This window comes from Emydura macquarii, unplaced genomic scaffold (genome assembly GCF_026122565.2).
Source record: "Emydura macquarii macquarii isolate MOO-44397 ecotype Brisbane River unplaced genomic scaffold, CSIRO-AGI_Emac_v2 contig_3295, whole genome shotgun sequence".
In the NCBI taxonomy this organism is placed as follows: domain Eukaryota; kingdom Metazoa; phylum Chordata; order Testudines; family Chelidae; genus Emydura; species Emydura macquarii.
The window spans coordinates 5632785-5645680 of record NW_027133432.1 but is presented as its reverse complement, the minus strand read 5'-3'; the positions used below and the strand labels follow the sequence as shown (position 1 = coordinate 5645680).

Genomic DNA, 12896 nt, shown 5'->3' with positions numbered 1-12896 from the left:
AAGTCACAGTAGTTAGTCAGAGTTTGCCAGCACCTTTCTGTCAGTGTGGGCCCCCATGTCCCCTGATTTCTATCTGACTGTACCCCACTTAGTCACAGCTTCCAGAATATCATTATATCATCTTTCACTTGACTTATATTTCTCACACTTAGTGACAAACATCAAGACTGAGTACATTGAAACTCATAAAATTGCAGTCATTAGCCTCTACTTCATGTCAAAATATTTCATTTTCAGATGGAAAATCACTCTCTTCTAATTCAGGATATTTCTCCAAGATGTTTTTCTATGCTTAATTCATCTCAAAGAAGCATATATCTTTCTCACTTTAGTTCTTCTTTGATTAGATGCAGACGTGTATTCCAAGTAGGTGTGTGTGCACCCCACATGCCAGAGCCAGAGACTTTTGCCTAGCAGTACCTGTAGAGTGTCAGTGCTAGCGTCTCATGCCTATAGACCTTCCCCTGACTATATGAGGCAGCGCTTTCCCAAACCCCTGTCAGTTTGTTCTCACCACCTTTTGACTTTGCGGTTGTTGCTTCACAACCTCGCAAATTTATATCTTAGCCTAGTTTTGTTATATATAGTTCATAGCTAGTTAGTTAGTAGTATTATTAGATACAAGTTATAGTGTATAGTATAGCATGAGTGGTAGTGCTCCTAGTGATGGCCTCACTAGGGTTCAAGCATTGCTCTTCATGTAAAGTGGTGATCCTTAACAGTAATTTTCACACACAGTCCTTGCTCTGCCCTGGTGAAGCCCACCTTTAGGAACACTGTTCGATCTGCAGATTGTTCAAGAAGAGAATTCGGGTAGCATGGGACCATTATCTTAAGCAGCACATGCATGAGCAGGCCATTAGGCCTGACCTGATACTGAGGCCTTCCTCAGGCTGCAGATTGTCCTCCAGGTCAGAAAGTACTGCTACTTCCTGTTCCAGGGCAGGGACCTTTCAAAGAGATGCAGGAGGCATTCTGCATTGTTGGCACCTAAGAAGAGGTCGCATAAGACCGATTGGGTGTGTTCCAGGCTCTGGGGTGACTCTTCTGCCTTTCCTAAGAAGATTGCAAACTAGCATGAGTCTGGCTCTGGTGCTCAGGATGTTGCTGATGTTTCTGATCCTCCCTTGATACAGGGTAGGGAGGACAGACACCTCGTACCACTGACTCCGGTTCTGGCCTACATGCATCTATTGGGTCCAGTACTGTTGAGAATGATGGCAGTACTGACTGTGTCAGTGATGTCTGTGCACCAGGCAGAAGGGGACCTGTTTTACCTTTTGGTTCTGTCCTCACCACTGGTCCAGGACTTCACAAGGCTGATGCATGCGGTGGACCTCCAGTTGGAGTGTGCTGCATATGTCTCGGCACTGCACCATGAAGCATCCCTTCCAGGGGTTGGTATGGACACAGTTCCAGAGACAGTACAACATTCTTTGGTACCAGGCTCTTCCTCGGCACTAACGCAATTGATGCTGCAGATGATGTTGAGGCATTCAGGCACTCCGGTACCATTGTTTGTATCGGGACCAACCTTGCCTGTGGCACCAGTGGTGCCGACTACAATGGGACGCCAATCCTGAACTTGTTCAGGGCTATGGTTGAGTCGGGTCACCCGTTGGCTCCTTCTGGAGTAGCCCCTCTATTTCTCTGAGACTCCTTTGTTTCATACTCTGACTCCTCATCCTGCCGCTCCACTTCACCTGAGGGAATCCGGGGACCACCAGTGGACCAATATGGCTTCCAAGCTTGGCATACACCTCGAGACCAGAATGAAGGTCCCTGGCCTGGTGCCTACTGGCCACCAATGCTTTACCCATACCAGTGGCTACCTTGGACTCAGTGGAGAGCTCCTCACTCCTGGAAGTCTCGTTTGTCATTGAAATCAAAAGCAAGATCCCCTGCTTATGCACCATCCATGGCTGACGACCAGCCCCAAGTCCAGATGCATGCAGTTCCTTTTCCCGTGGAGCCACCAGAGTTTCCTCATCTGGCGACGTTGCCAGAGGAGCAGGATCACGCTGTTGGTTCAGCCAACAGCCTCATCCTCGGACGATGCGGTGTTGCCTGGTTTGTCCTCCCATTCCATTCCGGGGGGACTTCAGGGCATACCAGGACCTGTTATGTTGGGTGGCCTTGTCCTTGGGTATTCAGGCAGTGTTTCTCCAGGAGAATACCCATAAACTCGTGGACATTCTCCAATCCTCTGTCCCTGGGAGTGTGGTCCTCCTGATTGAAGTGCTCCTCGAGCCTGTGAAGGCTCTTTGGGGTACGCCGGCCTTGGTAACTGCTGATGCTAAGAACTTGGAGAAGTGCTGTTTTTGTTGGTACAGGGATATGAGGGATTTTATTCCCACCCGGCCCCAAACTCACTGGCGGTCATAGTGGTGAGTGACAGTGCCCAGCAGGGCAGATTCAAGACCTCCCACAAAGGAGGAGACTTGAAGCTCCTAGATTTTCTTGGCAGGAAGATGTACACTTCATCATTACTTCATGTGAGGATTGCGAACTAGCAAGCCCTGCTGACTAAATATGACTTCCTCAACTGGCCAGCTACGGCTGTGTTTGAGGAACAGTTGTCCTAGGCCTCCGGGGATGAATTTCAGGCATTTGACATGGAGGGCTGCTTGGTGGCAAAAAAGTTGTTGTAACCCGCCCTTGAAGTGGCGTACACTTTGGCCAGGACTATGGTCTCTGCAGTTACTATGAGGAGGGCTTCCTGGCCCGAGAACTTGGGGATTGTTCTGGATGTCCAGCAAGCAATTGAGAACTTGCCCTTCAATGGCTAAACCTTGTTTTTGGACAAGACTGATGAAGCCTTTTATTCTTTCAAGGATTTGAGGACTAGCGGGGATGTATACACAGAGACGCCATTACAGGGTATTTACAAAGTGCATGGCGGTCGTAGCTGCATATCCCAGATGACAAGGCGTGCAAATTTACCCATATCTGGACGACTGGCTGATCAAAGTCAGTTCCCAGTCTCAAGTTCAGACCAGTATCGATTTGGTACAGGCCGCCTGTCATCGCCTAGGTCTGCTGGTTAATGAGCAGAAATCCATGCTAGTACCAGTTCAGAGAATAGAATTAATCGGGGCCATTCTCAACGCCACACAAGCCAGGGCTTTCCTGCCACAGCCTCAGTTCGAAGCCATGTTGGGCCTTATCACGCGCCTTTGCGCCTATCCCCTTACGATGGCCTGGACTTGCTTGCAGCTGATGGGTCACATGGCAGCTTACACGTACATGGTATGCCTTGCGCATCTAAGACTCAGACCACTCCAGTCATGGCTGACCTTAGTGTACGCCCCGAGGAGACACTCTTTGGACAGGGTGGTCACCATACCCCTGCAAGTCTGTCCTCCCTGAGTTGTGGTTAAATACCTGGGCGGTCATGCAAGGGATGCCCTTTGAAGAACCGGTTCCCTCAGTCACCCTGATATCAGATGCTTCAGACCTGAGGTGGGGGGTGCACATATCAGCTCCAAACACAGTACCCAAAGGACCTGGTCGAAGACGGACCGAAGGTTGCACACAAATCTCAGGGAGCTCAGGGCGGTATGGCTGCCATGTGGGGTGTTCCTCCCCCTTTTGACGGGCAAGGTGGTCCAGGTGTTGATGGACAACACAGCTATGATGTATTACATCAACAAGCAGGGCAGGGCTTGCTCCCCAGCCCTGTGCCAGGAGGCAGTGCATCTGTGGGATTTCGCAATAACGCACAGTATACACCTGATGGCTTCCCACCTTCTCGGTATCAAGAATGCCACAATGGACCGCCTCAACAGGTTCTTCTTACCCCGCAACTAATGGTCACTCCACCTGAAGGTGGTCGACATGCTCTTCCAAAAGTGGGGGTTTCCTCAAGTGGACCTCTTCGCTTCCTAGCTAAAGAAGAGGTGCAGTCAGTTCTGCTCCATTAGCGGACTCGGCAAAGGGGTGCTGTCTGATGCCTTCTTCTTCCGTGATAGGGACCCTTATGTATGCCTTTCTGCCCATACCGCTGATTCACAAAGTCCTGTTAAAGATCAAGAGGAAGCAGGTGGATATCATCCTGATAGCGCCCACCTGGCTATGGCAGCATTGGTTCACAACGCTGCTGGAGCTTTCGATTGCCCCCGGTACAGTTGCTATGTTGGCACAATCTCCTCTCTCAGGAGCGGGGGCTGTTGTTGCATCCGGACCTGGAGTTTCTTTACCTGATGGCGTGGAGGCTAATTGACTAAACCCAGAGGAACAAATCTGTTCTTTTCAGGTGCTACAAATTCTAATGGATAGCAGGAAACCCTCCACTAGAACATTTGACCTAGCCAAGTGGAAGCGATTTACCTCCTGTGTGGCATCCTGGAAGGTCTCAGCCCAGCAGGCTTTGATCCAGACTGTTTTGGACTATCTGTTATGCTTAAGCTGCAAGGGCTTGCTATTGCCTCATTGAAGGTGCATCTGGCAGCTGTCTTTGGCTTTTACCATTCAATTCAAGGGAAATCGTTTTTTTCCCCATGACATGGCAGTTAGGTTCCTGAAGGGCATAGAGAGGCTCTACCCTCAGGTTAGGGGATCCATTGCCTCTCTGGGACCTAAATCTGGTTCTCTTCAGGCTCACGGGGGCGTCATTTGAGCCTTTGGCAACCTGCCCACTGTTGTTACTGTCCTTGAAGGTGGCCTTCCTGGTAGCAATCACGTTGGCTAGAAGGGTCTGAGATTAGGGCTTCTAAGGATAAAGTCCAATTGCAGCCTCACCCAGCCTTCTTACCCAAGGTAGTGTCCCAATTTCATTCTAGTCAGGGTATTTTCCTGCCCGTTTTCTTTCTGAAGCAGGGGCTTTGGAGGAGGAACGATTATGGCATATGCTCAATGTATGAAGGGCCCTAACATTTTACATTGAATGGATGAAGTCGTTTTGTAAGTCTACGCAGCTTTTCGTGGCAGTGACTGATAGGATGAAAGGCTCACTTGTTTCGGCTCAGCGGATCTCCTCGTGGATAACCTCCTACATCTAGTTCTGCTACAAGCAGGTGAAGATTCCTCTCCCAGGGATCGTTACGGCCCATTCTACCAGAGCACAGGCTTTGTCAATGATGTTTCGGACACAGGTGCCCATTCAGGACATATGCAGAGCTGCTACCTGGTTCTCGGTGCACACTTTTGCCTCCCACTATGCCATCGTTCAACAGGCATGGGATGACGCCAGCTTTGGCAAGGTGGTGCTGCAAATGGCTCACTGATGAACATCGAACCCACCTCCAAGGTATTGCTTGTAAGTCACCTAGAATGGAATCGACATGAGCAAGCACTTGAAGAAGAAAAGACGGTTACTTGCCTTGCCTTGTAACTGTTGTTCTTCCAGATGTGTTGCTCATGTCCATTCCATAACCTCCCCTTCCCCCCTCCCTCCCCCGTTCCCACTATCGGAGTTGACGGCAAAAAGGAACTGAAGGGACATAGGGCTGGCAGCGCCTCATTTACCGAAACATGTGCTTGGGGCTCCATGGGGCACTGGAATTGGCCCTATGGGTACTACAAAGGGGGAAAAAATTCTGATAACTGTGCATGGAGGCTAGCACACACCTAAAATGGAATGGACATGAGCAACACATCTTGAAGAACAACAGTTACAAGGTAAGTAACCATCTTTTCTTTCTCCCTTGTCATCCACCCATTCCTTTGGTGACAGACTGACTTGCTTTTACAATGCCCATGTCTCATTAATGTCCAGCAGCTGGTTCCTAGACACTGTTGGGAGATCGGGCTACACCATCCAATTCCTTTCTGTGCGCCCTGTCCATCCCTCTTCAGAGACCCCTATCATGATATTCTGCTCTTCGAGCAGGTCAGCTCTCTGATAGCATTGGGGGAGCGGTGGAGAAGGTTTTGTGAGAAAACTGCGGTTGCAGGTTCAATGCCCACTTGTTTCCTGATACTGAAATCCAGGGGCAGGATGTGAAGCCCATTCTTGACCTCGACGGATTTCACAAGCTCATCAGATATGTGAGGTTCTGCATGGTGATTCTATCAGCTAGCATTCCTGTTTTGTCTCAGAATGACTGATTCTTCAAGTGCTTGCACATGTCCATTTCACGTTAGGTGTGTGCACACCATGAGAACAGTTGCTGGAAATTTTTCCATTAAGTGATATCTGTCAGGTTGGCTCTACCGCCCTCTGGTGTCATGCGCTCATATGCTGAAATAAGGGATCCGGTTGACCCCTCGCTCTCATTTCCTTCTTTCTGCCTGTGATGGTTGCTGGAACCTCTCCTCTTCCTTCAGCAAGCTTTCCTCAGTGGAAGACCTTTCTCTGTAGTTTTAGTTTACTACCTTCCTTTTGTTTTCTTTATCCCAGTTCTTTATTTCTAGTTTGGACAGTTGTGAACTGGTTGTACATAGTTAATTGGTATTTTCGCTGTGTTAGTGGAGTCTTCATCCGCTCCCAGTATCAGACATGCCTCAGTCTCTGGGTTTCAAGCCCTGTGCCTCCTGTGGCAAGCCAGTGCCTTTGGGTGACCCCCACTCCAGTTGTCTGAAGTACCTGAGAGAGACTCATATCAGGGATCTCTGCTAGGACTTCAAACCCCATAATAAGAAGGACCAGGAGACCAGGTGAAGTCCCTCCTGATGGAGGCGGCACTCCGACCCTCGTTGTAACTGAGCTGGTCGGACTCGTCACCGAGTACCTTGGCATCAGCGTGGCATGCTCCTCCTGCTGTGAGAGTCTCTTGGTACTATTCCATAAGCAGGTGGCTGAGTGGGGGCATACCCTGACTCTGAAGAAAGCCAAGGACGGGGAGCACAGCAGAGTGCAACTTTAGTCTGGCCACTTCTGTGCTCCCACTCCAAGGGCGGTGCTGTTGATTCTGTCCTGTACACAGGTTCCATTGAGTCTGGTCCTGGATTAGCCTTCAGTAGTGGAGAGCTTTTGTGGCACCAGCAGCATCCTGGTACTGTCTACCCCAGAGGCATTCGTTGCAGCCAGGGACTTACTGGTGCTTTCAGTACTGCTGTTGCCAGCAGTACAAAAGTCTGCAATGTCTGTACTGGTGAGCAGAAGGGAGCATGCTGCCCTGAGCTCCCGTTTGGTACTGTCAAGAGGGAAACTGTCCCTGTTGGCCTTGACACAGGTCTCTCCATTTTGGTACCGCTCCCTGGCACCAAGTGGTACCGCCTGTCTGTGGTCCCCAGAAGAAGGCTTGTCACCTGACTTGGAAGTGAAATCACATCTCCAATTGAGGAACTGTTCCCATTATCCCCCCTGGTCATCCTTATCTGGTTGTAGATCCAGGTGTAGGGGTACCCCCAAGAGCTTGGCACAGTGGGCAGTGGCCTATACAGAATGCAGTGGTCATTTTGGAACATGTGGGGTTTTCCCTTGAGGCAGGGCCCCCTTTCGGCCTCTCTTACTCAGTGGTATCGGAGAGGGAGAGCACCTCCGTCCCTCCAAGCAGCACCCGACCCAGATTCTGGTACTGATTCTCAGGACCTAGACCTTCAGGATTGGATTAGTGCAGAAGGAGAAGAAGAGGGACCCCCTGCCAGTGCAGGCCTCCTTGTCTTCCTGCCTGGATGAGACAATGTCAGGGGCGGGCGTGTCACCTTCCCACGATGACTTCCAAGCTCATCAGGAGCTGATGAAAATAATGGCCTCGAACCTCAGTCTGGAAGTGGAGCTATTTAAAGAGTCCTCCCACTGCCTGGTCGATATTTTGACTATGGGGACTCCGTTGAAAGTGGCTCTCCCTCTCAGTGAGGCCATCATAAGACCAGTTAAAGCCTGTGGCAAACCCCAGCCTCCCTATTTCCCACCTCAAAGCGAGAGTTTATAAAAAAGTATTTTGTTCCCACTCAAGGATATGAGTGCTTGTACTCCCACTCTCCTCCCAGGTGCTTGGTGGTCTCAGCGGCCAATGGGAGGGATAGAAAAGGGCAACAAGCAGCAACCCCCAAGACTCAGAGACTAGACTTTTTTAGCAGAAAGGTTTATTCTATGAGGGGCTCCAGTTCTGCATGTCCAATCAGCAGGAATTGCTGGGGAGGTACGACTTCAACGTCTGGGACTCAGTGTTGAAATTCAAGGACTTGCTTCCCTAGGAGTCCAGGCTATAGTTTTCTGCTCTGGCAGAGGAGGGGAAGTCTATACCTGCAGACCGCCCTGGACATGGCAGTCTTGGTGGTTAGATCCATGGCTTCTGCAGTGGTCATGCAGAGATGTTCTTGGCTGCAATCCTCGAGACTTCCAACGGAGGTCTTAACAGTCTAGTCAGAAAACATGACCGATGAAGGAAGATCGAAAAATTGGGTTTGTTTAGTCAGGAGAAAATAAGACTGAGAGGGGACATAACAGTTTTCAAGTATATAAATGGTTTTTACAAGGAGGAATGAGAAAAATTGTTCTCCTTAATCTCTGAGCATTGGACAAGAAGCAATGGACTTAAATTGCAGCAAAGGCGTTTAGGTTGGACATTAGGAAAAGCTTCCTAACTGTCAGGGTAGTTAAGCAATGGGATAAATTGTCTGGGGAAGTTGTGGAATCTCCATATTGGAGATTTTTAAGAGCAGGTTAGACAAACACCTGTCAGGGATGTTCTAGATAGTACTTGGTCCTGCCATAAGCTCAGGGAACTGGATTAGATGACCTCTTGAGGTCCTTTCGAGTTCTGTGATTCTATGATACTGCTTAGAAGTCACCTAATGTGGAATGGACATGTGCAAGCACTCGAAGAAGAAAAAATGCTACTAACCTTTCTGTAATTGTTGTTATTTGAGAAGTGTTGCATATGTCCATTCCATGGCCACCCTCCTTATTCTTCTGTTGGAGTTGGCCGGCAAGAAAGAACTGAAGTCCGTGATTGGCCGGAACCCTTATTTCAGTGTATGAGCACGCAACACCAGAGGGCACTAGAACTGACCCAGTGGGTACCACTGAGGGAAAAATTTCTGGCGACTGGGAGTTGCGGTGCACATAGGCGATTTAACAGCTGTGCCTCAGTTTGCAATCATGACCGTTCAGGACAGTCTGCATGTGCCTGAGCCTGTTGGGCTATATCTCCACATGTACCCAGATGGTCCATCTTGCCAGGCTATGTCTTTGTTGTCTTCAGATGTGGTTTACTATCCTGCCCTGCATTCTCTATATAGATTGGTTCGCCTCCCCCATCAGTCCTGGAGTCCTTGTACTGGTGGGAGTCCCCATGCAATGTGTGCTAAAGTGTCCCCTTCGTTTGCCCTCTCTGACCAAGTCAGTGATTACTGATGTGTCCCGTCTGGGTTGGAGAGTGCTTCTGGACTTGCTGCAGGTGCAGGATCTGTGGTTGGAACAAGAGGCCTCACTCCATATCAACATGTTGGAGCTTTGAGCCACCCCTAACCTGTGTCATGCCTTCAGGGACCACATCAGACATTCAGTGGTTCACATACTTGCTGACAATACCACTGGAATGTTCTATGTGACTAAACAAGGGGAAGCTCACTCCCGAGCATTCTGGTTGGAGGTGATCAGCCAGTGGCAGTTCTTTATCAAAGAGGACATCACCCTGATAGTTGTCCACTTACCAGGGTGTCCAGAACCATCTCGCAGATCATCTCAGCAGGGTTTTCTCTCCAGGCCACGAATGGTCCCTAAAGACTGAGGTCCTTTGGTTGGTGTTCGCAACATGGGGCATTCCCTCTGTTGACCTCTTTGCGACAAGGGAAAACAGGAAGTGTCACCTTGTCTGCTCTTGGGAGGGGCTCAGCCCGGGCTCCCTCTCCGATGCTTTCCACTGCAGCTGTAAGTTGAGTCTTTTGTACACCTTCTCTTCTAACTCAGTCCTTCCCCAGGTCATCACCAGACTCCAGTTGGATTGAGCCAGACTCATCCTCCTTGTCCTGGCTTTGCTGAGACAGCACTGATTCTCAAATCGCCTTTCTGTGTTGGTTGAGCCTCCCATACTGCTTCTTCTACGTCCCAACCTCCTGACTCAGGACCATGGCTGCGCCCTACATCTGGCAACCAGCTCCTTGCACCACACAGCGTGGCTGCTGCATGGCTTAATGAGGAGGAAGGATGTTTCGTGGAGGCTGTCTAACAAGTCCTATTTAACAGTAGGAAGCCTTCCACTAGAATGTCCTACTTGGCGAAGTGGAAGAGGTTTTCTATGTGGTCCTTGGCCCATGGGGCCCATCCAGCAGAGGCTTCCATACAGGACATCCTGGAGTACTCGTTACACCTTCAAGACTCAGACTTGCTACTCAGTTCTCTGAGAGTGCACTTGTCAGCGATATTGGCATTTCATCCACTTATCCAAGGGAATTTTATTTTCTCCAATGCCATGATAATGAGATTTCTGAAATAACTCGTCTGCCTGCATCCTCCAGTCTGAAAGCTGGTCTCCTTGTAGGACCTGTACATGGTATTAATTGGCTCTAAAGGGGCCTCCAGTGGAGCCTTTTGGGTCCTTTCTGTCTCAGGAAACTGCATACTTGATTGCCGTTACCTTTGCCGGGAGGTTGTGTGAGTTTCAGGTCCTGATGGCTGAGCCTCCTTACATGCAGTTCTCCGTGAACAAGGTGACACTTCAGCCACATCTGAAGTTTGTTTTCAGGGTGGTCTCTCAGTTTCATTTGACACAGGCTGTGTATTTGCTTGAATTTTTTCCCAAGCAGCATACCCCCCCTGGAGGAGCAACATTCCATACATTAGATGCTGTTTAGGATTCTATCTGAACAGAACAGAAGAGTTTCATGCTTTGTATCATATGCGGACTGCATGAAGGGACAAATGGTCTCTGCACAGACCTTCTTTAGATGGATAACATCTTGCATTAAGATTGCTTATGAGATAGCGTTGGCCACACCTCCTCAGCAGATGCATTTGGAGCACAGGCAACATCGGTGGTGTTCCTCAATGACATTTCCCTAATGGACATTTGTAGGGCGGCCACATAGTCATCTATACATACTTTTACATGCTATTATGTGATCACTGTTTCTTCCAGAATGGACACTAATGTCAGAAGAGCGGTCCTGCGATCCTTACTCAGGTAGACTCTGAATGGGGTTACTGCTTGCTAGTCACCTACTTGGAAAACATGTCTGTATCTATTTGAGGAAGAAGAAACGGTTACTTACTGTAACTGTGGTTCTTTGAGATGTGATGCAGACGTGCATTCCACAACCCACTGTCCATTCCCTCTGAACTGGAGTCTTCCCCTGGATGTTCATTGTGAAAAAACTGAGAGGGGTCAGGGCGATGCCTTCTCATATAGTCAGGGAAGAGACTACAGGCACAAGACACGAGTGCCGCTCCTCTACGGGCACTGCTAGGCCAGAGTCTGGTTCTGGTACACGGGGCATGCTCACACACATACCCTACTTTGAATATACATCAGCATCACATCTCAAAGAACCACAGTTACAATAAGTAATCATTTCTTTCCTGTTACTGCTTGGCTTAAAAACACTTTCAGAACTTGGCACTTTTTTTGGTCTACAGAGTATTTTCTTAGATTATTCTGGTGGCTTTTTTAGGGTCTGGAGACCATTTTTGTTCTCTGATCTGAATGGCTGATTTTAAAATATCCTACCATCAAACTTCAAAGGATATTCTCAGTTTTAGAGTTCTTTGACAGTATAACTTCATAATTATTAAACATGTACCTTAATCTTCCAAGCAGGGCCAACTTTATTTTCTGATCCCCAATTTTTGACCTATTGGGGAATAGAACTGTTAACAGAGGGAGAGATGCTTGAAGATCAAAGCTTTCAAATTTAAAATATGCCAGGATCCAATTAAGTGAATCTGGTTCAGTTTTTACCTTACAAATTTGTGCTGACACAGCACAATTATCTTTTCTCCATGTGAAAAATCTGCAAGTATGTCCTGGTAATTCCACCCAGTCAGCAGGAATCCTTTCTAAATTCTACCTAATCTGGTACTTTGGTTTTTCCAAGCTTGCAAAAACATAATCTTTTGTTAGGCCAATCCCTGGATGGTAGTTCAGCAACCAGGTTCGTGAGAGAACCACAGTCTTGTTCAGTTTGAAGAGTATATATGTAAAGAATTTCTAGTTGGGAAAACGGTAACAGACTGGAAGCGTGACTGTCCATCAGTCATCTGGAACAGAGAGTATCAGGCCAAGCCATTCAACTCCCACATTCTAGACTGGCAGCATGAGACAACCAACTGCAATAGCATATATCGACATCAGGAGTACCCAAAGAGCTCCACGCTTCAACAAAAAGCTCTAAAATTTCTTCTTAGCTTAGATAAACATGATCACACGTTACCTGCAACATATGTTTGAGGAAGACTCAACAGTCAAATGGATTCGCTGAGTTGTTAGTTCCTTCAGTCAAGAGAGATCAAAATTCCAGTGCTACAACAGACTTTGATCACATGGCTTACTCCCAAGTTGGTCCTCCAGTGCCATAGTTCATGGGTTTTCTGGGCCTGTCTTTTAAAAACAAAGTCTTTTAAAACAAGTCTTTTAAAACAAGTCTTTTAAAAACAAAAAAACTAAGGTCTGGGAGAACTTTTTCCTTATTGAGGAGTAATAACCTAATATTCTTAAATCATTGATGAAATATCCAGGGTGATGTCTTCTAAATTGGTCAGACCTGAAGTATTAAGAAATTCATAGAAATTGAAATCCTAAATGCTTAATAAATATATTTTGGATCATAGCATGTAGTACTTTGGTCTCATTTAGTTTCTTGGGTTTAGTGTGCAGGTGCATGGTGGTTTTGATGTCCTTGTGATATACAGGAAATCAGACGAGATGATCTAGTGGTCCCTTCTAGCCTTAAACTCTCTGAGTCTTGTTACAACAAAAAGGCTCTAAACAGTGGGTGAAATCCTGGCCCCATTAAAGTCAAAATGTGTTTTGCCACTGACATCAGAAGACTTTGGATTTCACCCATTGCCT

At 47.9% G+C, this 12896-nt stretch overlaps 1 protein-coding gene across 1 annotated transcript in view; it reads left to right on the top strand.

Annotated features, from left to right (window-relative positions):
* The window catches only part of PHIP (pleckstrin homology domain interacting protein), a 327383-nt gene that overhangs the window by 118706 nt on the left and 195781 nt on the right, over nucleotides 1-12896 (top strand). The gene's annotated exons all lie outside the window — the stretch shown is intronic.